At 44.7% G+C, this 26,851-nt stretch overlaps 1 protein-coding gene across 3 annotated transcripts in view; it reads right to left on the bottom strand.

Annotated features, from left to right (window-relative positions):
* The window catches only part of LOC26535463 (proton-associated sugar transporter A), a 335,879-nt gene that overhangs the window by 263,517 nt on the left and 45,511 nt on the right, over positions 1-26,851 (bottom strand). The gene's annotated exons all lie outside the window — the stretch shown is intronic.

The following is a 26,851-nucleotide window of genomic DNA, read 5'->3' as shown; positions in this document are numbered from 1 at the left end:
TCGGGGCATAACCGTGGCAATTATGTGACGGTGAAGCGTCACTTCCCAAAGGGGGGGAGTGTGACGCGGCCGCGCACAATAATAAATAATAAATAATTTATAATACATGACACATAATAAATAAGGCATAATACATAATAATAGATAATAATAAATGATCATCATAAACAAAGTCAAATTCAAACAAGGCGCGCACGCGCGCCCAAATAACTAGAGGGGCACACTAACCCCGAAACCCGGCCACACTACGTCGGGCAATTCGGACATACGAACATACGGGCACACTAAGCCCAGGGCTATATAAAGCGGGCGGCTGGCCTCAGAAGATCAGTCGGTGGTCGGAGTCGACCGAGGTGGACGTCACCAGCGAGCGGGAAAGCAGCAAGATCAGGACCGGGATCAACAAGTGGTAACTATTGGAGAGTAAGATCAACCCCTACGTATATACCCCACCCTAGCTGACTTCAGGGTCCTGCTTACGTCTATACGTTGACTTCAGGGTCCTACTTACGTATCTACGCTGACTTCAGGGTCCTGCTTATGTCTATACGTTGACTTCAGGGTCCTAATTACGTATCTATACGTTGACTTCAGGGTCCTAATTACGTATCTATGCTGACTTCAGGGTCCGGCTTACGTCTCTACGCTGACTTCAGGGTCCTACATATAATTCTCTACGCTGACTTCAGGGTCCTATATAATTCTCTACGCTGACTTCAGGGTCCTATATAATTCTCTACGCTGACTTCAGGGTCCTACATATAATTCTCTACGCTGACTTCAGGGTCCTACATATAATTCTCTACGCTGACCTCAGGGTCCTATATATAATTCTCTACGCTGACCTCAGGGTCCTATATATAATTCTCTACGCTGACTTCAGGGTCCTACATATAATTCTCTACGCTGACCTCAGGGTCCTACATATAATTCTCTACGCTGACCTCAGGGTCCTATATATAATTCTCTACGCTGACCTCAGGGTCCTACACATAATTCTCTACGCTGACTTCAGGGTCCCGTATAATTCTCTACGCTGACTTCAGGGTCCCGTATAATTCTCTACGCTGACTTCAGGGTCCCGTATAATTCTCTACGCTGACTTCAGGGTCCCGTATGATTCTCTACGCCGACTTCAGGGTCCAACAACATCTGCTTACGTTGATTCCAGGGTACTCGACGGAATTCGGAGCGGCCGCTGTGGAAGACGGAAACTAGGCCGAGGAAGCCCCGTACAGTTCTATGTAATTATTGTAACCGAGAAAAGGAATGAATAAACTCTGCGTCTATATTTAAGCCTAGTTAAGGTTAACTCTGCGCATTATCACTGGGACTCGGGTCGGGGATTCCTCTCTAGCCCCATTGTCCTGAAACAAAGAAATTTTCTGGACGACCCTGGCCAGCCCTGACTACCCGAGGCAAGGCTGAACGTCACAACTGCATAGGGGGCTTTTACTAGGTTCCATAAGAGAACTGGCCCACTTAAGACAGTGTTAGTCCGAAAACCCCCTCCTGCCAATCTTCGGAAAATCAGGCTGTTTTACAAATACGAACTCCACAACCTGCTGCTATTCGACCGATACGTTCGAAACCCGTCACCCGCGGTAGCTTGACCTATACGTCCGGAATCCAAAACAATTTTCCTATTTCCCTGGACTCGAGCCTCACAAACGACCTGGCTACTTGGCCTAGTACATCGGCAGCGTCGGTCAAAGAAAGTAAAATCGTCCCCCTCCCAAAAATAGTCATAGAATGCCTTAAAGGCTCAAACCTCTCAAAAGTCCTGGATCCTTAGTATCCTCTAATGCGTTACCATTATATCTGCGCTCCTGCCCTTTTTGGACATGGTAGCGCTGGCCAAAAAGCACACACAAATTATATTTTCGGTAATTAAAAAAAGTCAGTCGGCACTGGTGGTTCCTTTTGCTAGGGAGCCTTTACTAGGTTCCTTGAGGGAATTGTTCCACCTGGAAAAGTGGTGCCATATTATAGGGAGTTTTTAATAAATTTCATGCCGAAACTGGCCCAACTAAAACAGTGTATGTCCGAAAGTCCCCTCCCGCCAGTCGACGGAAAATCAGGCCGTTTGACCGATACAATCGGACTCCACAACCTGCTGTTATTTGACCGCCCGCGGTAGCTTGACCTATAAGTTTGGAATCCACAACAGTTTTCCTATTTCCCTGGACTTGAGACTCACAAATGACCTGGCTACTTAGCCCAATACGTCGGCAGCGTCGGCCATAGAAACTAAAATCGTCCCCCGCCCAAAAATAGTCATAAAAAGCCTTAAGAACCCGAGCCTCTCAAACGACATGGCTTCTTAGCCTAGCACGTCGGCATTACGTCTTCCGGTCATTTACTCCACCCACTCGTATTGGATCGAAAAACAAAGCCACCAATTTTGTTACGTCGGCGTATTAGTGCTCATGCTCTGGATAAGGACTTGGGCCGAGGGGGAGGCATCCGATGTTTAGGCACCAGGTTGCTAGCGTAAGCTCCTCGTATTCAGATCGTGGGATCTTGTCATACCAACATAACGAGAATAAATATTAGTAGTGAATGTAGAAATAACTACATTCCTACCGTTCGTCAATCAGCAGCCCTTCCTGTCCCACAAGCCGTTTGCCAAACGGTCTTGGGCCGCGCATTACAATCTCCTTATTTCGAGGCTGTCAGTCATGTCATCATTTTTGACCTACTCCACTTCTCTACTTAAAAATGTTTACCTACTTATTTTGTCGCAGTTGAAATAATATCATATTTTTATTAAATATTATGCTGTTTATTAGCGCCATTTGAATGGAATTCACCAACGGACAACGGAGCACACGTCAACCAAAATTGTTGGTTATTCACGACTACAAACGTCGCTCTTATCTTTGTACAAGAACAGAGCAAATACTCGGCGCTGAAAAGTGTTTTTATTTATATGTATTGTTTAGCTATTGAGCTTTTTCAATAGCTGTTGCGATAAATAAGTAGCCGAAGAAATTTTTCCTTTGTTCCGATACAGTTTATTTTGTTAATTATAATGGCAGCTAGGGCCGACCAAGAGCTATAACGAATGCACAAGTTAAGTCTTTGCCGCAAAACGAAGAAGTAAAATTGGCGGGACAGACAGCCAAATGCTGCGCCCTAGCTTAATGTAGGTAGATAACAAGAGAAGAAGGATTTAGCGCTATACAGATAAATTCATAAGAGAACAGTGGTTTCCACTATTGGAATCGCAACTGCTACTACTGACTCGTTTGGCTTACAATATTAAGAGTATAAGATTAGTCTACTGCACAGTTTTGGCGGTTGCATGACCCAACATCCTCCCCCCGTTCTGGAGGTCTAGATTTTATAACTGCACACCATCGTCCTCAGTTCGTCGAAGGTCAGAACCGTTGTACCCACAGCGCGGTAGAAATGTAGCTTGGCCGTTTTCACCGCCGGTTCCCAAAGTCCACCGAAATGGGGCGACCGTGGAGGGATGAACCGCCAGTCAATCGTCTCCGAAAGGCAAAAATTCTGAACGGAGACTTGATGTTCGCTGCTGAGAAATAACCTTCGAAGTTCCAGAAGTTCATTCTTCGCGCCGACAAAATTGGTGGCGTTGTCCGACCAAATTTACTTTGGCTTCCGCCGGGTGCATACGAACCTCTTGAGTCCGCACAGAAACGCAACTGTCGAGAGATCCTTGATCAGCTCCAGGTGCACTGCCTTGGTTGCAAAGCATATAAATACGCAGACATAGCGTTTAACCACAGGCTTGCTGCGAGTATCCAACTTGTGAAAGAAGGGTCCACAGAAGTCTATACCAGCAACCTCAAAAGCGTAAGATCCCTCCAAACGCTCCTTGGGAAGGTCCGCCATTATGTGCTCTATCAGTCGCGGCTTAATCCGAAAACATCTGATGCATCTATTCACGGGCTTGGTAACCGTCTTCCCCGTCTTGAATTTGTGCGACGGTGAGCCCAGGATGACGAATTCCATTACAAAATTTGTAAATGTATGCAAACACTCGTTGCAGTCCTTCAGGCTCCATAATATAGGCGGGTCCATGCGCCCAGAGTGACGACTCGCAATCTAGCTCCTCCTTCGTGGCTTGAGCTGTTTTCCTAGCTGGAAGGAACGCGTGACGCTATTAAGGCGCTACCGCACGGGCGAGCGCAGCCTCCAGACACAACAACCCAGCCCAGACGAGTTTTTTGAAGCAGTGGCAGTCCTGGCAACAACTTTAACTGACCTACGCACAGCAGCTCATAAAACAGGCTAGCTCCCATTAACAGGTCAACACGCTGAGTTTTATGAAATTCCGGGTCGGCGAGCTGCACGTTTTCTGGAATCTTCCAGTCCCCAATGTCCACATTAAAGCTTGGCTGGAGATCCGTGATATTGGGAGCGATAACTGTTGTTATGCTCGTCGAGAAATTCGAAGTGACAGACCGCATCGCAATTCCTTTCGACAATCCATCAGTCGCGAAATTGGAATCCCCGATTCTAGTGACGGAGCCAGACGACCTCAACCTCTTAAGTTGCAGTTGATTTGCAAGCCGAGAGGTGACCAAGTGAAGTTGAGAGCCAGAATTAAACAAGGCCCTGCAGGGAACGAACAGTCCCGACCGATTCTGCACTAGAACGGTTGCAGTGGCTAGCAGCACAAGGTCACTACCGAGATCCTGTGCAATTAGAGTAGAAGAAGTCGAAAGCGGGGGAACTTGAAGACACCGGAACATGTGGCTGCGAGGAAGGCGGACCATCTAGATGGAGGAGCGTATGATGCCTGCAGCAGCTCGTGCTGCATTGTCGCAGCTGATGACCTGCCTTTAGGCAAAGTGCTAGTCTCTTTGCTTCGCGCAGACGATCTACTGGCGCTAAGTCTCTAAATTGCGGGCAATAATATTATATATGGCATGTCCTGCTTTATGGCAAAGCATGCAACCAAGAGAATTTTGGGTGGTAGTAACTAGCGCCGAACGATTTCTGCTTAGTGTTGCCCAAACCCTTCAACGCACGGATGTGAGCATTAAACTTGTCCGATAATTCCCGAAGCGATGCCACTGAACCATTCCGTACTACTTTTAGACCCAGAATCTCGGTGATGTGTGCCTGAAAAACGAGACGCCGATTACGACGGAAATCTGAAGCCGCTGCGTAGTTGCCGTTTGAGATCCCCAATGATCGGATAGTTTCCAACGCCGAGTCCCTCAAACATGACCGCAAATGCTGAAATTTATTAATGTTGGAGAGGTCCGAATAGCTGTCGATTATGCTCGTGAACACGGAGTAGAAATCCGCCCAGTTTGCGTAGCCTCCGCAAAGCATTGGCAGCTGCACAGGCGGCAACGGCATCGGCCTCGGCCGCGGCTGCGTCTGATGGCAACTACACGGGTGGGGCACAATACCTTCCGCAAGCGTCGAGTGCTGCACGAAATGCACATTGCGCTTGGCTATTTCCGCGCGCACTCTAGCCTTGAATTCAACGATAAATTTATCGAAACTTTCGATATTGCACTGCCAATTTCGTCGAAATCAAATTCCTTCAGTTCTGTATGCAGAACATTGAAGGCATTTTGCAGCTCATCAATCTGCTCCAGCCTCACCGTAAGAGTGGGTTCGTCGTATATTAAACATTTAATTTTTAACAATGAAATGAATTGCCTGGAAGAGGCTAACAATGCCTAACACTAATACAAAAATATATTGATTGTAAAAACGAAGTTGCCACGAGAATACATTTAAAATGTATAAAGAAAATGTGGGAACCGTGCTTCGTTAAATTATTTCACTGTTTCTTCTATTTTGGGAGTCAATGCCCTATTAATGAGCTTTGCCAATTACAGGAGTAGTATTTCCATGTGAACAATTGCGGCCGCTGGACTGGTCATCAAGGCAGGCGTTTAAATAATTTTGTGTACCAAGTCCAACTATTAAACAATTGATTTAAAACCACCGCTGGTTTTGGCAAATCGTCCCTTTGACGTTTTAAGTCACTCTTGTTAAAGAACTTGTAAAGCGTAACCCCCTTTCTCAGCTTATGTGCATGTCCAATATTAAGTCCGATGAGTACGGCTTGTATATGTGTAGAAAGAGAAAAAGGGGAGAGAGATAGGTCAATGGGATTTCGCGCTCGAAATCGGCAAGTTCTTTTTGGCAAAATTTTCACTCACACCGCTCACTGTTCTTCCTCTTCTATCTTCCTATTGGAATCACAAATATTTTTCAATTTTTTTCTTCGATTTTACTCACACGTTGACTTTGGATCGGCAATAAGTTTAGTAACACTTTTTATTGATCATAGTTTGGAATGCACATTAATAATGGGCACGCTCCACTGGTTTGCTCTAAAGTCCGCACTAGAGTGATGCTGAGTCCGTGCTCTCATGTTACTGGCGGTCAGAAAACCATTGGAAATTTAAGTCACATCAACATTCTTAGTTTAAGTAACGAAGCTGAGTTATGCCTATTCGGGGGAGTGAAAGAAATGAAACCTTTGAATTTACTGAATCTTATTATTGAATACATGAATTGTGAAATCGACGTGTTTGTTTAATATTTCACTAAAGGTAATGTAACGAATGAGTTAGAATAAGAGAGCCTTCATATTGAAAGTTTCATGGTGGTGTTGGTACAATCAATAATCTCGCAATACTCCGATAAATAGAGATACATATATATAAGTTTGGTAATTCGATTTGTTTTTCTTAGTTTTTTGAGTTTGTAGATCCAACTCCATTTTTTCAGTTTGTGTGGGGAAGTGCCTTTCTTTTGAATGATATTAATTAAGTGAATACAAATTTTTATTAGCCTTTTTTTTCAAATTAAAGACAATTTTTATGGTAGCGAGTTCAAGCGATTTTATTTTCATTCGAGAAATTAGGTAGCGATGCGCATCCATGGTGTATGAAATCGAGAGTAAGAATATTACAGAGCGCAACGACAAAGATACAGGCGATGATACGAGAGACCGCGATCTGCAGCTGATCCGCATAAATAAAGATGAGGTGCCGTGGACTAAAGGTTTTCTCTAATGTTGATAAAAACTGGACATCAATTTAGGTACTGCAGGCGCTGCGGCCCCGACATACAACTCCCGTTGGAAGCGTGACTTTTATCCGCATCCTTAGGGGGAAGCAGACACAGCTTATTCACTGAACGCTTGGTCAATCTTGTTGGTGTCAACAGCACAGCAACTCGGGCGAATTCATCTCTTCCAGGCAGCAGCTCAACGACTCTCGCGAAAGAAGAGTTCTCAGCAGGTCAAAATGGAAGAACCCACAGCATTATAAAAGTGATGCCTAGTTGTCTTCAGTGCAGCTTCCCGAAGACCACCAACCGCTAAAACCGTAGAAAGTTCCTAATGTGCTCCACATGTGCCGCCTAGCTTGCAAAGCAAATAAAAATATACACGTAGCATTTCACAGGAACCTTATTGGGCACCTCAGGCTTGTAGAAAAATTGTCCACAGAAGTAGGTGCCAGGGACTTCAAACGCTTAAGATACATCAAGACGATCTTCTGGCAGATCCGCCATTATGTGCTCAATTGGATGAGGTGAGCTAAGCCTAAAACATCTGACGCACTTGTTTAATGTTCTGTTTACGGCCAATATTAAGATCGAATTATGCTAAGAAGAGCACGAGAACCAGTATGTAGGTTGCGCTCATGAGCGTGATTTAAAATGGCCAAAGTATCTGAGTGATTATTTGGATGGCGGCCATTGAAATCCAACGAAGAGTACTTCAACCGACCATCTACTCGAAGAAGCCCAACTTGGACAATGAGGGGTGACAGCGGGGCAAGTGGACTAGGCGGCTGTACTACCCCTTTGGTCTGCAAGGATTTAATATCATTCCATAACTGAGCACGCTGAACCAGACGCGGCAACAGAGAAGTCCCACTTTGAAAGTCGGTGACAGTCAGCCCAGGATGTCGAATGCGCTTGCACAACTTAAGCTACAAGCACGTTGAGTCTGGAAGGATCCTCCCGGATCCAACAAGGGACCATCGAAAAAAGCATGAAAATCTAATTCAGAGCTTGGAGAATGGGTCAATCTTAGGAATAAGGCATGTCGAATTTGCGCAAAACTACAGCATAAATCTTTCAATTCTGAATCTTGTGCACTCACAGCTAGGTAAGAAGCAGGCTTCATGCCATACGTAAAAGTATCCAGCTAAAACACGCACAATGCATTAAAAGTAGCTATCCTCAGGCCAAACCCTCAAGACGGTCCATTTGTGTTTCCTCATTTAGTGGAAGAACCGTGCACGACGATATTAAAGTCTTGCCATTGGAGCTACTGCAGCCTCCGCAACAACACAGTAAGGTTGTTGATAATATATCAAAATATCAATATATCGATATTTTTTCTGAAAAAGATATATTTATATCGTGATATTTTTTTGCCCAAATATCGGTATTGCGATATTTTTTTTTATATTTTCCCTTTGCTGACTCTGATTTCGACGCGATACCATGAATATGTGATAAAATGGATATTAAATCAAATTACATAGAAATAAAAAACGGGACTGCAAAATGCAAACTGTTCGAAAGAATTATAAAAACCAGTGGAAACAATTCAAACATGTCCTCGCACCTTAAAAATATACATTACGATGTTTTCGTAAAATGTGCGAAAAAAAAGGTATATACAAGTTAAAAGATATTTTTAATTTTCTTTTAAAAAAAAGAACACGTCGGATTTTATTGGTGTTAATTTTGGAACTGACTGGACTAAGTTTTACAATTAATAATTACACCTATTCTCTGCCGACGTCGCTGATGTCGTCGAAGCCGTCGCTGCCGCTGTAGCTTTGCCGCTGCCGTTGTGGCTGCGCCGTTGTCGCTGATGGTGTCCGATGTCGTTGGAGTTCCCACGACTTGGCCGGTGCAGACATTCTGCTGATGCGGCGCACGTGGCGGATGCACTGCCGTCGTAGCTGGAGTCAATGTGCCTGTTCTTGCTGAGCTGCTGTTTGTTGTGCAATTTCTTGGTTTATGTTGGGCTGCATTGGGCTTGTTGTTGTTATTGGGACTTCGTTGACTGTCTGCTCGTGGCGGATGTACTGCACGTGGTGGAGTCGTGATCGAGATTTGGGTTCTTGTGTGTTCTTATCATATTTGGTCTTAACTCCTCCCCCTTTAGACGCAGACGTCCTCGGATGCGATGTAGAGGCGTTTCCGGGTTGGTCCAGTAGGTGTCTTTGGTTTTGTTTCCGGTGTTTCAACTTCCTTATTTAGCTGGTTGCCCCTATGAGATAGCTTTTGTTTTGCTATCCAGCCGATTGCCGCGATGAGTGCCAAAAGCAGAGTCCCTGTCACCGAGACGTTGATTGTTGCTGTCTTGGTGCTGTCGTCTCTTATCATCTCAAGCTCCCTGGTATTGTTGATATTGAATTCCTTTAGCATTTGTAGCGAAAGAACTTCTTCCACCTTGCTCTCTCGTGCTTGGAGTTGAAGAACTGGGGGTGCAGCCTCGGCGTACGTCATCATCTTTGTCTCATACACGTCATTTGCTATGACGATTGTAGAGTTCTGGGATTGGACTAGGAACGTTCCTTCCAAAGTTGTCTCCTCCCTGTCGATGAGTACGGTGCCTCTGAAGTCATTCAGGAGAATGGTGCCGGTCAGAATTTCCTCGTGGTCCGCTACGTGTTGGCTATTGATGATCTTGCAGTTAGGTGTTCGGCTTCTTAGTAGCGGTGTGATACACGTGTCGTTGCTTAGGTCTACTAGGTTTATTTTATTACAGATTGACTTATCGTTATGGGTTTCACAATTTCCTTTAAGGCCGTAATTTATTTGGTTACATTGGATGATTTTAGTGTATTTTATCTCGTATATTATTTTACCCTTTTTTATTGGTTTTAGAATTGTATGTGTACAGGTTTCGTTCGAAATTAAAGGTATGCTAATAATGTACAATAGGTTTTTGCCGTTGGTGGCTATTTTTATTTTGGAAAATTCTAGCAGTTCTTCTATGTTCATGAAAACAATTTCTTTATTGAATAGGTTTTCGATTTGTTCAGTTTCATATTCTGATAATATAATGGAATTTATGGTATCTGTTTTTGCCCAATCTATTGCATGGACTAGGTTGTTAAGTTCTTCTTTAAGTATGTGTAATTTATATTGCAACAGAGAGATTTTTTCGTCTATAAAATTTTTATTTTCTGATGTGGCCTTAATTATATTGTTGGTTATTAAGCTTAACTGTTTAATTCTATCATTTAGTACTTTATTTATTATTAACTGTTTATTATTGTTCTCGAGCTGTTCGTTTATTTTATTGATTATTATTTCTTTGTCATGGTGGTCCGGTGAACCGGCCAACCATTTCCATGCCGTTCCCAAAGCATCTATTGCCCTTTTTTGTTTTTTAAAAGGTTTAAGTTTTCTTAAGTCTGATTCCGACTTCATAAGTTCGAATTTTAAGAAAGGGAGAAGTGGGTGCGTTTTATTAATTTCATTTAATCTGTTCGATATGTCACCGAACGCGGATTCGTATTCTTCAATGTTGAACACGTGGATAATTTTAAATGTCCCGTTTTGTAGAACAGCGGTTCCCGTTTTTATGGGAATGAGTTGGGAGTGGGTGTAGTCTAGTATGGTAACCCGTCCGAAACATGTTGGCAATAAGAGTAACCTGCGAATGAATGTTATTTCTTAATATTATTTTTGTGTACTATTCTCCCTGAATGTGTTTTTATGGTGGTGTTCCTATCCTCTTGGACTATTTCTTTTCTGTATCTCGGTGTTAGTTTTGACCCTAACCTTTTATCTATTTTCACATAAACTGTTTCCCCCACCTCGTATTTCTTTATTGGGTTCTTTCTTTGGTTGTGGTATTCTAAGTCGGTATTCTGTTTTTTTTCTATTTTTTCGCTGATCTTTTTCCTAGCATCTTGAAGTTCTTGGGGTTTGCGCTTAATTGGTTTCCGAAAAATAAGTCTATTGGTTTTTTTTGTGTTGTTGAATGAACTGAAGTATTGTACTCTTCAACTGCTTTAAAGAGTAGTTCTTCAAATTCAAGTGTGCTTTCGTCTAGCTTAAGGCATCTCATTATCTCTGTTAGAGTTGAATGAAATCTTTCAACTTGCCCATTGCTAGTCGAAGTATAGGGCGGTGTCGTGTAGACTTTTGCCTGCAGCTGCTCTTGCAGCAGAAACTTGATAGCTGCTGAATTTAGAGCCTTTTCGTTGTCTGTTACAATCTGCTTGGGCATACCGAATGCTATCATGATTTCTCTTAGTGGATGTTTTATATCTTCCGATGCTTTTGATCTTAATAGTTTTATCTGGGCATATTTTGAAAATTTATCTATGGCCGTTAGTACTAGCTGGTTTTGGGTAGTGTAGATGTCTACATGAATGATTTGTCCGGGGTACGTCGGTATGGGGGTTGGTTGAATCTCCCCATGATGCGGATGTCTGTCATATTTGGCTATTTTGCAAGTCCCGCATGCTTTTGCCGTGGCTTCTGTTTTTTTTCGAAGGCCAGGAAAGAAAAACTTGCTTAGTATCTGGATTTTATTTTCAATGGCGTTTCTATGCGCCCTCATGTGTTCGGAAGCTACGATATTATCCTGTTCGCTCTCTGAACTCACGTCCGTGACTTGTTTCTGCGTGTATCTAGTTTTGTAATTGTTAAAGTGCTGTGGGTAAATATTCTGGATTTTGCCCATTACGTGTTCGGGTGTGAAGATCCCGTTCACGATTTTTGGGTTTAGATGTTTTTTTAGAATATCCACCAGATCTTCCTCGGAATATGATTTCTTTTTTATTATGTGCCTATGAAAAGTAGGAAAGGGAATTTCGAACGACTCTTCCTCTTCTTCTGATATCAGGAGAAATAGTTGGTTTTTGAATACATTAATGGGGACATTTTCGACTAGTATCAAATTATGCGAGGAACTTTCGTCGCTATGAACCGTCGCCGTTGTACTATTTATTTGGGGGTTTGTTGGGATTCTGGAAAGTGCGTCGGCTACTACGTTAGAGGTACCCGGCTTGTATCTTAGCTCGTGGTTGTATTCCTCTAGGTAGCTTTTCCATCTTTTAAGTTTCCCATTATGGTTCTTTGAACTAAGAGCGAAAGTCAACGGTTGGTGGTCAGTGTATATTATCACCTTGGCTGTACCGTAAAGGTACATTCGTAGGCTCTGAAGTGCCCAAACTATTGCTAGCATTTCTTTCTCATTTGCTGCGTAGTTTTCTTCGGTCTTCGAGAGCGTACGGGAAATGAAAGTGATCGGTCGGGATTCTTGTTCTAAGACGGCGCCTATGGCGAAGTTTGAGGCGTCCGTTGTTAACTTGAATTCCTTACTAAAGTCTGGGTACGCCAGTATGACGTCTTGTGAGGCTAAAGTTCTTCTTATCTTATCAAATGCGCTTATCGCGTCGTTGTTCAGATCTATCTTTGTTTTATTTGAAATATTTTTTGGGAGGCGACCGTTTTCGCCTCTCAATAAGTTAGTCAGTGGTTTTGCGAGTTTAGCATAGTCGCGAATAAAACGCCTATAGTAACTTGCTAGACCTAGGAAAGATCTAAGTTCCTTTAGTGTTGTGGGGATCGGAAATTTTTCTATTGCTTTAACTTTATCCGCGTTTGTTTTGACGCCTTTTTGTGAGATAGTGAATCCCAAGAAATTTACCTCCTCTTTGAAGAATTCACATTTGTCCATCTGCACTTTCATATTGGCTTTTTCTAATGTGGCAAATATCTTATCTAAGTGCGTGGTATGTTCATTTTCGGACCGGCTAAAGACGATAATATCGTCGATATACACGTAGCATATTTTTCCTACGTGTTCCCTTAGAATATCGTCTAATGCTCTCTGGAAAATAGACGGTGAGTTCTTTAAACCGAAAGGTAATCGAGTGAATTCGAATTTTCCGCCGTTGATTGCGAACGCAGTTTTTTCTATGTCCTTTTCTTTAAGCGGTATCTGGTGGAATCCGCTTTTGAGATCTAGAACGGAGAAATATTTATTGTCACCCAATTGGGCGATTATTTCTCCAATCTCAGGGATAGGGTACCTATCCGAAATAGTTACGGAGTTAAGTTTTCGATAGTCAATGACTATCCTATACTTCTTTTCTCCGGACGCGTCGCTTTTTTTGGGGACTATCCATACGGGTGCGTTGTATGGTGACCGTGAAGGTCGTATTATGCCGTCTTGTAGCAATTGTCCCATCTGCTTTTCTACCTCGGGCCTTAAAGAAGTTGGGTACGGGTAGTGTTTACTATACACCGGTGCATCCGATGATGTCCTTATTTCACCTATTACTCTGGTAGTGTAAGTTAGTCTTTCATCTGGGTCCGCAAATAAGTTCAAATGTTTCTGGGTGAGTGAATTTATAAGATTCTTCTGACTGTTCGACATATGCTCCATTCTGAGCTTTATGTTGTTTACTGATTGAGTCACTAGTTGTTTCACTCGGATATTATAGTTTCCATTTAATGTTAGTATATCGTTTTTAACGTTAATAACCGCGTTTAGTTGTTTTAGTGTGTCGTTCCCTAGGATGCCGTGGAAAGTTTTGAGTGTAGGCAGTAAGAAAAATTTGATGGGTCTATCTCTGTTATTGAACAGAGTGAGAAAAGTATGGTGTGTTATTGGGGTTTGTCCTCCCACTGAATTTGCGAAAAATTTCCCTTCGTTCTTTTTTGGGTGTGGCACCAGATTTGGTTGGATGTAGTTCTGGTTCGATCCGGTGTCTATGAGAAAATTTAGTTTGGTGCCATCTTCCATGATGCATTGGAAGTATGGCAGAGATGACCCGTTTAACCTAAAAAATGAACATCCGAAGCGTCGACGGGAGTCGATTCGCTTTCCGGTTCGTTTTCCTCAGATTGCTGGTCACACAAGCCCGTAATTCCCTCGGAATCGGCGCTAGCGAAATAGGTCTGTTCCTCCGGGTCAAGGTAGTAAAAGTCGCCCTCTACTCCCTCGGATGCCTCTTCTGGAACCCCCGTGGCAATGTGAAACTGCCTAAGGATTTTAGGTGGAGGTCCGTTTAATGGGGCAGGTCGTTTCCCAGAGAAGTCGTTAACATTGGGTCTATTCATGTAATTGATGTTGCCTGAACGAATGGAGCCGTCGATGTCCATTGGTAAGGGTTTCGGTTGTGGTTTAGGGGCCGTTGGACGCGGAGGCGGATAGAATTGCCGTGCTGGCTGATAATTTTGATTTGTGGGATACTGGGGTCGTTGACCGCGTTTCTGTTGGTCAGCTGCTCCCGTTTGCCAGATCGGTGGATTTCCGGTAGTGCGTGGGTCTGTCGTATGTTGGGGAGCTGGACTATAGTATAGTCTAGGGTTGAAGACTCTCCAATTTCCCGCAGAGTCTGCTGTAAGCAATCTCCTTGGTATGGACCTGTTAAAGGCAGGCGGTTGCGCTTGCCTAGGAGGTACAGGAGGTGCATGCTGCCTGAATTTGGGCGTGAACGCGTTCCTTTGTTCCTGATTGTCAACCAATTCGCACAAGTGTAAGGCGTGACCGAGATCTCTGGGTTCTTTGATGGCCAAGAGTCTGGGCAAGTCTCCATTTAAACCCCGTATGAAAGTATCTAAGGCCTTTTCTCGATAATTTTGTTTCAGGGCATGGACACTATCAGGTTTTAATTCTTGCACGCTGATTTGATTAAGGATCAGCGATAATTGGTAGTAAACGGCCTGATAGAATTCGGCAATGGTCAGTCGTCCTTGAGTCATCGAGAACAATTGGTACTCTAGGGTCTTGAGGTCGCGTTTGTCAGCGAACTGATCCGTTAGGCATTTTGCAATCGCCTTCCAGTTCAGAGGGGTATTATAGGATTCTAACACGGCATCGGCCTCGCCGGTGACTTTGTTCCTAATCGCCAACGTTATCAAAAAATATGCGTTGGTGTTTTCCCTACCCTCGTACAAACTCATTATTCTAGATACATTCTTCTTCCAAGAACCAAATTCTGTGCGGTTTCCTGAAAATTCTCTGATTAGTTTTGTAAGGTCTGGTAGTTTTTCGGACTCGCCTGGTAGTGGGCCGATAAAGGGGACATCTTCTAACATTTCTGATGGTCTGCCTTTATTCAAAAGTTCCCCAATAAACTCGGTTCCGCCTAATGCCTCTTTGATGAGAGACATAATTACCTGTTTTAGCTCTGGGCTAGCTACCGGTGTACTGGTGGCCGTAGGCCTGCTTCCCCCGGGTTGTTCCCCGCTATCGGTACCTATATTAAGTGCAGCTAATGCACTTGCCAATTCTCTATCTTTTGACATGTTAAAGGCTTAAGGATTTGTTTATTTCGGAAAACAACTAATAGATGTTTTGGGTTTTCGGGTGTTTTTTCTTTTTGAATATCGATGTATTTTTTCTAAAATTATTTAAGCTTATTGTATATTTCTTTTAAGTATTTTTGTTTAAATTCTATTTTGACTTATCTTCAATAGATTATTATTCTCATAAGATTCTTATCTTTCTTGTTTTAAAATTTTTTCTTGTTTTTAAATTTACTTTTCTTTCCTTTTTTTTTTTTTAATTCCTCTTGTTAGTATAGTAGTGTTTGTTTTTAAACTTATTTTTCTAGCTTACGCGATAAATAACATTTTCGGCGACGTTCCCTCGATGACCCCTTGGGTTTGATCCTTTTTGTCCCACGTTGGGCAGCGACGTAGCGGTGTTCGGGTGTGGGTGACTCGGGACCCTTGGTGGCACTGAGTTCCTTCGAAGGCTCCTGCGGACGGACACTGCAGGAGAGTCGGCGATAGTTCTTAGACCGGTTAAACTGAACCTTAGGATCTTTCGCACTTGTTCACTGGACGCACTTGAGGTTGTGGCTTCTTTTTTAAAGGCACTTTTACACTGTGCGATTTTTTGTCACTTCTACTTATTTTTTGTAGTTGTTGATTAGTCAGTGTTCACTGTGGCTATATTTTAGGCACTGCGACGCGAACTTGTAGCTGCTTTAGGTACTTTAACGTTACGCGTGATCCTTTCGACGAAGGCTCTGTTTACCGGTCCCTGTTCGGGCGCCAGTTAAAAGATATTTTTAATTTTCTTTTAAAAAAAAGAACACGTCGGATTTTATTGGTGTTAATTTTGGAACTGACTGGACTAAGTTTTACAATTAATAATTACACCTATTCTCTGCCGACGTCGCTGATGTCGTCGAAGCCGTCGCTGCCGCTGTAGCTTTGCCGCTGCCGTTGTGGCTGCGCCGTTGTCGCTGATGGTGTCCGATGTCGTTGGAGTTCCCACGACTTGGCCGGTGCAGACATTCTGCTGATGCGGCGCACGTGGCGGATGCACTGCCGTCGTAGCTGGAGTCAATGTGCCTGTTCTTGCTGAGCTGCTGTTTGTTGTGCAATTTCTTGGTTTATGTTGGGCTGCATTGGGCTTGTTGTTGTTATTGGGACTTCGTTGACTGTCTGCTCGTGGCGGATGTACTGCATGTGGTGGAGTCGTGATCGAGATTTGGGTTCTTGTGTGTTCTTATCATATTTGGTCTTAACTTACATATGGCATATGTATGCATGTGTGGGTATGTTCAAATTTCAGAAAGTTCCAAATTTCACTGAGAATTTATTATTATCTGTATTATTATCAGTATTATTATTATTATGATCTGTTTTAGAATTCCATAAATTTAAGTTCTGATATATTAAGTTTAAATGAAAATATGAAATGAAATATGAAAATTAAGTTAATAAGACAGATAAGATTTATTGTGGTGAAAAAAATTTTATTAAAAAAAAAATATATATATATTGATATTTTTTTTTGATATTTTAAATATTAATCTGTTTTGATAAAAATAAATATCATCGATACGATATTTTTTTAATATCACGGCATCCCTACAACCCAGCCTAAACGAGTCTTTTGAATTAGAGGCAATCCCAGCATAAGCCTGACTTGACCAACGCGATAGAACCCTGGATCCGCAAGCTTCGGGTTTTGGGAACCGTTCCATTTACAAAAGACGATGTTATAATTGGGCTGATGTTAGGTTATATTGAAAGCAATGACAGCAGTGATGGAAGTCATTTACTCGGAGATTCAAGATCGCATTGTAAAGTTAACTGACAAACCATCTGTCTTGAAACTATGAGTCACCTATTCTGGTAACACATGCGGACGACTTTGTTTTTCTTAGCTGAAGCAAGTTCACAAAACGGGACGTTATTAAGTGCAGCTGAGAGTCAAAGTCGTGTATACCACGGCAAGGAACAAAGGTTCCTGAACGGTTTTTTACTAACACAGTGTCAGTGGCTATAAGCTCGCCGGATCCAGCTTTTGGACAAGTGCTTGAACTATAATGCATCCAGCAATTTGTTTCGTTGTACCCAATCCGTTAGGAGCGCGAGTATGGGCGTTAAATTTATCCGACAGCACACGAAGCATGTGGCATGCGCCTGAAAAATTAAATCTGTTTTGTAACAACTCCAAAGCCCACCGAAATTTCCAGTGAACAGTTTCCAACCCCGTGTTTCTCAAACAGGTTGGTAAATACTGCGGCTTTTCTATGTTTGTGAGGTCAGGATGGCTATCTATTATCGTCTTAAACATAGAATAAAAATCCAGGCAGTTAGCATAGCTTCCAGCGAATTTTGTTAGCTCAAGTGGCAGCGGGGTACCCTATTCCGCAGTGAACGCTGCAGATGGTCACAATCGCAAGAAGAAATGGCGTCAGCAAAGGTTAAGTGAGCGTCGACAGACTGAGGATTAAAGCGCTAAGAGAACACCATCAAATTTCTCACTCAAATCGCTTTCAATTTAATTGAAATCAAGCCCTTCAAGCTTGCCGAAATGTTTGTTGCAGCTCATCGATCAGCTCCAACCTCACATGAAGAACGGAATCGAAGAACTTGATAAAGAATCTGCTAATCGTTGCACTCTATTATACATTGCAGTTGTATGGTCGGGCTAACAAACCTTTTTTCAGCCTTTTTGGCAAAATGAAAGACGATTTTAATGGGAGCGAATTCAATCAATTTAATTTATTTTTTCTTCGAGAAATTTGGCAGCGATGCACAACTACAAAGATGCAGGGGAGAGAACAAGAGAGCGCGATCGGCAGTTGATTTGCATAGATAAAGCTGAGGTGCCGTGGACTAATTGTTTACTCCAATGTTGACAATAACTGAACATAAATTTAGGTGCTGCTGGCGGCTGCGAGACCCGACATATAAACATATTCTACATTCCAAGCAGCCTTACTCTTACGCGGTATCAAAGTCGAATTTAATATTTTCACCCACTCTAAACGCAAGTTCACTGCTCTACGATCTTCAACGTGCTAAGCCTGTCTATGTACTTCGGTTCTGTGCGGATGCCTTGTACAAAGCTCTACTGAAACTGTATATCTTATCTCTGAAACCTGCCGAGTTCCCCAATATATGGAAAAAGTTCTTCGAAATCACTCTCCATAAAAAAGGTAACAAATTTGATGCAATGACATTACAGAGGAATCTCTAAATAGCTAATTATCACTAAATGTTACTATCCTAATTTGCAGCAGCTTTGTAAGACAATTACAAATTTGATTTATTATTATTATTATTATATCTTTTATTTTGGTCTCTGTGTCGATTAGACATAAGCCCAATAATCGAGCAAGAGAGCTTGGAATATATTTACAAACGTGGACAAAAGTATTTTGACAACGCAATGCAAGATCAACCACCGCTTTTAACTTTTAAATGAGAGGAGTAACGGTAACCAAATTTATTTTTTGGAGAGAGACAACAACAAAGGCATTAAGAGAGCGCAAGCTTGTATTAATATCGGAACATATTTATTATACCCGTTACTCGTAGAGTAAAAGGGTATACTAGATTCGTTGAAAAGTATGTAACAGGCTGAAGGAAGCGTTTCCGACCATATAAAGTATATATATTCTTGATCAGGATCAATTGCCGAGTCGATCTGGCCATGTCAGTCCGTCTGTCCGTCCGTATGAACGTTGAGATCTCAGGAACTACAAAAACTAGAAAGTTGAGACATAGAAGCAGCGCCAATTTGTCGATTTATGTTGCCACGCCCACTCTAACGCCCACAAACCGCCCAAAACTGCCACGCCCACACTTTTGAAAAATGTTATGATATTTTTTCATTTTTGTATTGGTCCTGTAAATTTCTATCGATTTGTAAAAAAAACATTTGCCACGCCCACTCTAACGCCCACAAACCTCCCGAAACTGCTACGCCCACACTTTTGAAAGATGTTTTGATATTTTTTAATTTTTGTATTAGTCTTGTAAATTTCTATCAATTTGCCAAAAAAAACTTTGCCACGCCCATAATGATAAGTTCCTCCAGAAAAAAAGTCACGGGATCGACTTCAATTCGCACTTTATTACAACACTTGTAAATTAAGACTAACTTAAAACTAACATTGGGAGTACCGCGGGACCGAGGAGTGGTGAATAGAGCGAGAGGAGAAGGAGAGCGCGAGGAGAGAAGGAGAGCGCGAGCAGCGGTGCTAGCGAGCCGTGGAGGAGCTTTACACTGCTTACACTGCCGCTCAATTGTTTGCGCCCCTCTGGCGTGAACATTCTCCCCCCCCCCCTTGCGTATGCAAAGGTATCCCTTGCCGGCTAGAAAGCAGGATCGGCCTCTTCATTCCGTGCACGCTCCAGAAACGGTCCATCCGAACACCGTGTTCTGCGCGACGGGCAACCCATCCTCAATCTTTAGGAACCCCGGTTGGATCAGATTGGCATATACATCTGATCCCAACACGAGGGAGATGGTGGCCTGCCGGTGGAAGCGCTCGTCCGCGAGACGAACACCGTCAAACTTGGCCCTTGCGGCGTCGCTCAGAGCTCGGATGGGTGTCCGGATCCTTAGGCTGGGTTCGATCTTCAGGACGACGTTGAGTCGGAAGGTGCTTGTTCGGGACCGGAGTGTCACCGAGCAGACCTCGTCGTCTCCAAGCCGTGTGATGGGCAGCCGCCAACGACCGGTCGATGCTGCTCCCCGGCATGCATGGGTCGATCATGGCCCCGGTCTCGAAAGTCTTCGAGCCCGTGTCCAGCACGACGACGGCTGTAGGCAGGATGGGGACAGCCTTCTGCTGCCCTGTTGCCACCGACGGAGACGCGACGGAGACCTTCGGACGCGGGCGATTGTTGGCGACTGGGGCTGGTGGCGGAGTGCGGGAAATCCGGACCGGACGAGGTGCAGCGGGATGGCGCTCTCTGCGCGTCGGAGCTGGTAGCCGGGGTCGGAGCGGGGAGGACCTCGTGCATGTGGAGTAGTGTGTGGTGGTCTCCTCCACACTTCTTGCATCCGTCTTGGCTGCGGCAGTCTCCTCCTGAGTGCTGATGGGCGAGGCAGTTCGAGCATTACTTATTAATAAGTACTGCCCGAAGGCGCTTTTCAGCGCTCAGTTTGTGGAAACTCTTGCACTTCCGAAGAGGATGGATTCCAGAGCAGACTCGGCAGCGGTAGGATTTAATACCTCGAGTACTTCTGCTCTCCAACGACTGGGTGGCACGAGGACGAGGAGCCATTATTGTAGGAAGTGAATAGTAAGTCTGCCAATAAAAGAAATAAAAAGCTTAGTATGAGCCGACTACTGTTTGGGCCCCGGAATGGGGGAAGTGCCCTAATCCCTAGGAACGGAGGACTCTTTGTCCTCCATCGGTAGAAGAATAACTTTGGGGACAGGGCGTTTTATGGTGCCGCGAGACGTACGGATCTCAACGACTCGAATGCGGTCGTCGGCTCCTGGAAAGGCAGAAACCATTCGATCGGTGGTAGATTGTCCTCCTTGACAACTACCATATCGTCGGCTTGGAGGTTCCTGGTCGGAAATTGCCATTTGTTTCGTTTATGGAGTTCTTTAAGATACTCCTCTTTCCACCGTGCACTAAACTGCTGATGTTGTGCCTTAAGGTGTTGCCATCGACTTGGCTTCGCCCTTTATCTCGGGTTCCGCCGTGGAAAGCAACGGCTCTCCAATAACGAAATGGCCTGGTGTGAGGGCCAGCAAATCTGAGGGATCTTCGGACATAGGGGAGAGGGGTCTAGAGTTGAGGCAAGCCTCAATCTTAGCGAGAAGCGTCGCCAGCTCCTCAAATTGCGGGCTGACGTCGATTTAAGGAACAGGGTTTTGAAGCTTTTCACCCCTGCTTCCCACAAACCCCCCATATGTGGAGCCCCTGGTGGGATGAACCGCCATACGAGTCCCTGATGGCTATATGCATCAGTCACGGACTCTTTGGTAGCTTGGAGAAAGTCCCTGGAAATCAAAGTTGCCGCCCCCACAAAGGTCTTACCATTATCCGAATGGACCCGCTGAGGACAACCGCGCCTTGCTACGAAACGAGCAAAGGCCGCTAGAAATTTCTCGGTTGTTAGATCGGAAGTGGGTTCCAAATGGATAGCCTTCGTGGAAAAGCACACAAACACACAAACATATCCCTTCGTTATGAGACACGCTCTCCCTGTATAATTTTTTATTTCGAAAGGGCCGGCATAGTCGACCCCCGTGTAGGTGAACGCCCTCGAGAAGCAGACTCTATTTGTCGGGAAATCGCCCATCAGCTGTGTTTGGAGTCTCTTCTTGTAAATCGTGCAAATCTTACACGGATTGACCACAGCCTTCACCAGATTCTTCATTTTAGGAATCCAATACTTCGATCGGATCAGGCGTACGATCAATTGACTACCGCCATGAAGAGTAATCTGGTGGGTAAATTGGACGATGAGGCGCGACAGTCTACAGTCATAGGGGAGAATAATCGGATGACGTTCATCATATTGCAGGGTTTTGGAGGCAGTGAGACGGCCGCACGCCCTTAAAAGGCCGTGTTGGTCTGACACTGGAAGAGGCCTTTTCTCGGTCAGATGCTGAAGCTCTTGGCCATATGCTCTGCGCTGCGCAATGGAGGTCAGAGTTCGTTCTGCCTCCCGGATCTCTTCACTTGTAGGCCGTGAATTGGGCAAGAACGAACCTTTGTGGCAGCGTTTAAGGAAGCGTTGAACACAGACCAGAACTCGCAGGGCCTTGTCCAATTTGGAGAAACGTTCGAGAAAGTCGATGGACGGGGCCTTGACAAAATGCACTTTGACCGCTCGCTGCTCTAGCTCTGTCACTGGAAGAGTGTCGCTTTGTGCTGGCCATAGCTCTCGTGGCCCTTGCAGCCACTCTGGTCCGTGCCACCAGAGATGGTTTTCTGCCAATTCATGTAGGGATACGCCTCGACTGGCTAGATCGGCGGAGTTTTGTTCTGAGCGAACGTGTGCCCAACAGTCGACTGGCGTCGCCTGCGTGATCTTGGCAACTCTGTTGGCCACAAATGTGGTCCAGTTGCACGCAGGCTTTCGTAACCAGGCTAAGACGATTGTGGAATCTGTCCAGCAGCGGATATCTGAATTGGCGGAGGGCATGTGCGGAAGGATTGCTGTCACCATTTCGGTTAACAGCACGGCACCACAGAGCTCTAGCCGAGGAAGGGAGACTGTTTTTACCGGGGCCACTCGTGTTTTGGCTGTAAGCAGGCGAGTCAGGATCTTTTGCCCCATCTCGACGCGGATGTATATAGCCGCTCCATAGGCTCTCTGAGACGCGTCACAGAAACCGTGGTGCTCTATGATTACCTCAGGCTGGTACCAGATCCATCTCGGAACGCGGATCTGGTTGAGGTCGGAATACTCGTCTATAAACGATTGCCACCGCTGACTCATTTCAGTGGGAAGCTTATCGTCCCAGCCTAAGTTCTGCAACCAAATCTCCTGCATGAACATTTTTGAACGGATTATGAACGGCGCGAGCCACCCGGCAGGATCGAACAACCTAGCGATTTGGGACAAAACTTCTCGCTTTGTATAGGAGGGTTTCGCAACTATTTCGGGGGGAACGAAATAGAATTCGTCGGACTTTGCCCTCCACCGAATACCGAGCGTCTTGGCCGTGCTTTCGGCATCGATGTCGAGGAACTCGCTATGAAGGAGGTGTTCGGCCGGGACGTCTTTAAGGACGCTTTTGTGGTTCGAGGTCCACTTTCTTAGCGGAAACCCGGAGGCGCTTAGGGCTGCTTGCAACTCTCGAATCGAACTTTGGGCTTCGTTTACGGAAGCCCCTGCCAGAACGTCGTCGACGTACATGTGCTGCTGGATGATGCGGCTGGCATTTGGAAATGACACTTGGGTATCCTCTGCCAGCTGTTGCAAGACTCGAATGGCGAGGAAGGGGGCGCAGTTGACCCCGAAGGTAACTGTTTTTAGTTCAAAGTCTCGAATGTCTCCTTCCTTGTTTCGGAACAGAATTCTTTGAAACGGGGTATGTTTTGGATCGACCCAGATCTGACGATACATTTTCGTAATGGCTGCACTGAAGACGTATTGAAAATAACGCCATTTCAGGACCTGGATCGTTAGATCGGATTGTAGGACTGGACCAGCATGAAGGATATCATTTAAGCTGGTCCCATTTGCCGACGGACTTGAAGCGTCGAATACAACGCGAAGCTTTGTAGTGGTGCTTTCGGGCTTAACTACCGCGTGATGAGGAAGATAATACGAGGGAGAATTGTGAGTCGGCGGAACTTCTTTCATATGACCCAGATCCAGGTACTCCTGGATCACGCTGTCATATTGCTCTTTTAAGGGAAAGTCTCTTTTTAAACGATTTTCGTTTCTAAGAAACTGAGCTAACGCAATGGACCTTGAATATCCTAAATCGGATCCGGTATTCTCGGGGTCCCGGAACGGGAGCGTCACCACGTACCTCCCGCTTGCGTCTTTTGTTGTTGTTTGGAGGAAGTTCCTTTCACAATAGAAGTCCGACTCTTTTACCATCTTTACTGGTAGATCCTCCACCTCCCAGAACTTGCTGAGAAGCGTGTCGAGCGAATCAGGGTCGCCTATTTGGTGCACCTGGGTCGTGAAGGATGCGACCCGTTTCGGCTTACCCTTGGAAATCGGCCCCGTTAGCACCCACCCGAAAATAGTTTCTTGGCCCAGGAGCGAGCCGCAAATATTTTGTCGGGTGCCATCCATCATTATGGATGGTAGAATGTCAGCCCCGATCAGTACATCAATTTGAGAGCTCTCAAAAAAGGTAGGATCTGCCCAGCGGAGTGCGGGCAGGTCCTTCAAAGAATTCCGAGGGATCGGATAGGAGGGCAGTTTGCCTGAGAGCTCCGGAAGGACGTACGCTTCAGTGTCTAACTGTAGACCTGGCTTAGTAGGAGAGCGAATCCCGAAGTGACACAGCTTCGAGGATTTCGCGGAGACCGAATGATTTAACCCGGAGACTTGGGTCTGGGTGTTGCGGAATGGCAACTTGATGAGGTTGAACAGGCGTTCTGAAATGAACGTCGCCTCGGATCCCGAGTCGATTAAGGCTCGGGCTCGGTAGTTCGTCCCCAAATGGCACACGTCAATGATTGCTGTGCTCAGTAGGACGGCTGAAGTGCCGGACGCGAAAAAAGTTTGCACCGCTGAGGTGCTTGCCGATGCATTTCTGCTGGAGGGTCTCGGAGGTTGCTGTGTAGGGGGCGAGGTTGAGGAACTCGCATTTTCGGAATTTGGGGGGCTGCGATGCAGCAGCCTATGGTGCCTGCCCTTACATGTAAAGCAGCTGTGTGTGCTTGTGCAGTCGCGTAGCTGGTGACCTCTGGCAAAACAATTCAGACATAGCTGCTTCTTTTTTATATAGCCGGAGCGCGAGTCAACAGACATTTGAAGAAAACGCGGGCACAATCTTACCGGATGGTTCTCCTTAGAACATAAGTCACACCCTTTCTGTTTGGTGCTGACCTTTGTCTCGAAGGATTGAAGCCTTTTTGGAACTGCCTGAGTCGGTTTCATATCTTCGATGGCTTCCAATGTCCGATACCTTTCGCTCAGGAAGGCATTAATTTCTTCCCAAGCTGGGATCTCGGATTTGGCAGTTAGCGACTGTTCCCATAAGGACAGGGTCTGCTTGGGCAGTTTGCTCGCGCAAAGGAAAACCAAGAGACAATCCCAGTTTTCTGTGGATACCTGGGAATGCGCTAGTGCTGTTAAACACCCCTGAATCGTGGATTTTAGCTCTTTCAGAGCATGACCATATTCTTGCGAAATTGAACTCAAGTTAAAAAGGAGCTTGAGCTGGCTGTTGACTAAAAGTCGCTTGTTTTGGAACCGATCTCGAAGCGCCTCCCACGCTGAAGCAAAACCATCATTCGTGAGAGGAGATTTCGCCACGATGGCTTTTGCTTCGCCACTTGTTTTCGTTAGGAGATGGAATAGCTTCTCGACCGGAGTCAGCCTGGGGTTGTTTACGTAAATTGCCGTGAATAGGTCCCGGAAAGTGGGCCATCGGAGGTAGTCGCCATCGAAGACTTCCGTGTCGCATGGAGGTAAGCGGCAGCCGGACCAAATTAGCGGCTGAGAGGGTGCTTGCGCGACTTAAGGCGTTGCTCTGTCGATTGTTTCGCCAATTTGTGCTGCACATGACTCGTATACTGAGTAGCAGTATTCATATTTGGCCTGGAGAATAGACAGTGTCGAGGGATCCTTCTTGGGCCATTAGGTCAGAGCATGTTTCGTACTCTCTTTCCACTTTGTCCCATAAGGCTCGCACCTGTTGCAGACGGACTTGTAACGTGTGTAGGGACGCTTGATCAGGAGTGTTGATCTTCGCTTCGAAAAGGCTTACGCGATCGCTGACGGCGATGAATTTATGCCACGCTGCGGTTGCGGGCGTTGGCTGCTCAGAGGATGCCATTTTCTTTGTGGTAGAGCGTGTGACGCGGAGGAAATCAGTCCCGACAGCGGAGGGACTCTCGGATTTTCTCGATAGAGAAGACTCACTAGACGCTCGCGTCACTGGTCGGGAAATGACAATCCTAGGAGTTGTCTTCGAACTGGTCGATGGCAAAACCTTTGCTTTCGGAGTGGGAGTCGCGGTTTTGACCCTGGGACTAACGGACTTGGGTGCTGGCTTACCGCGAGTGGATAGCGGAGATTGCGGGTTGAACTTTTGTTCTTTTCCAGGTGCGGGTGTCTTTTTCTTGTCTTCCTCTAGGGGCACGCTCAGCTATGCCCTAGGAGAAGGAAGTCAAGAAGGCCTGCCCGCCGCAAAAAATGTGGAATCGAAAAAGAACCAGACACAGAGAGCACCCAAATCTGGATGGACAAAGGATCCCGTCGGAATTCGGGAGAAAGTTGCAATTGGGATCTGGAAACAATAGCTCAAATTTATATAAAAAAAAAACTATGAATTGCAATTTCTAGAAAATAGCTAATATATAGAAAATAGCTATAAATTGGAATTTATGGAAAAATAGCTAAATAATAGCTACCAGATGCAGTCTGGGTAATAGCCAATAATTTATAAAAAATCGCTACCGACTTGAGATTCCGAAAAAAAATAGCTAATATATAAAAAATAGCTATAAATTTGAATTTATGGAAAAAAAATAGCTAACAGATGGAGTCTGGGTAATAGCCAATAATTTATAAAAAATCGCTACCGACTTGAAATCCCGAAAAAAATAGCTAATATATAGAAAATAGCTATAAATTCGAATTTATGGAAAAATAGCTAAATAATAGCTACCGAATAGAGTTCGGATGATAGCTAATAATTTATAAAAATAGCTACCGGATTTAGGACCACAACGAAAAATCGCGACAAACGGATGCGAAACATAAACACCAAAAAAAACCAACAAACACGCCAAAAAGCCAAGTTGGGAGGCTGATAAATTTGGGTGGAACTGATAGATAATTATTTTAATTTAGGAACCAGAAATAGGAGCCAGAAATAGCTTGTAAAAAATTATTATTTGGCTTAAATAATTATTAAATAATCGGGTCAGTTTTTTCTTAAATTTTGTCGTCGGACTTATTTATTTTATTTTATGTTTCGATTCTAGG

This window comes from Drosophila yakuba, chromosome 3R (assembly GCF_016746365.2).
Source record: "Drosophila yakuba strain Tai18E2 chromosome 3R, Prin_Dyak_Tai18E2_2.1, whole genome shotgun sequence".
NCBI lineage: Eukaryota > Metazoa > Arthropoda > Insecta > Diptera > Drosophilidae > Drosophila > Drosophila yakuba.
This window is presented reverse-complemented; position numbering and strand designations above follow the sequence as displayed.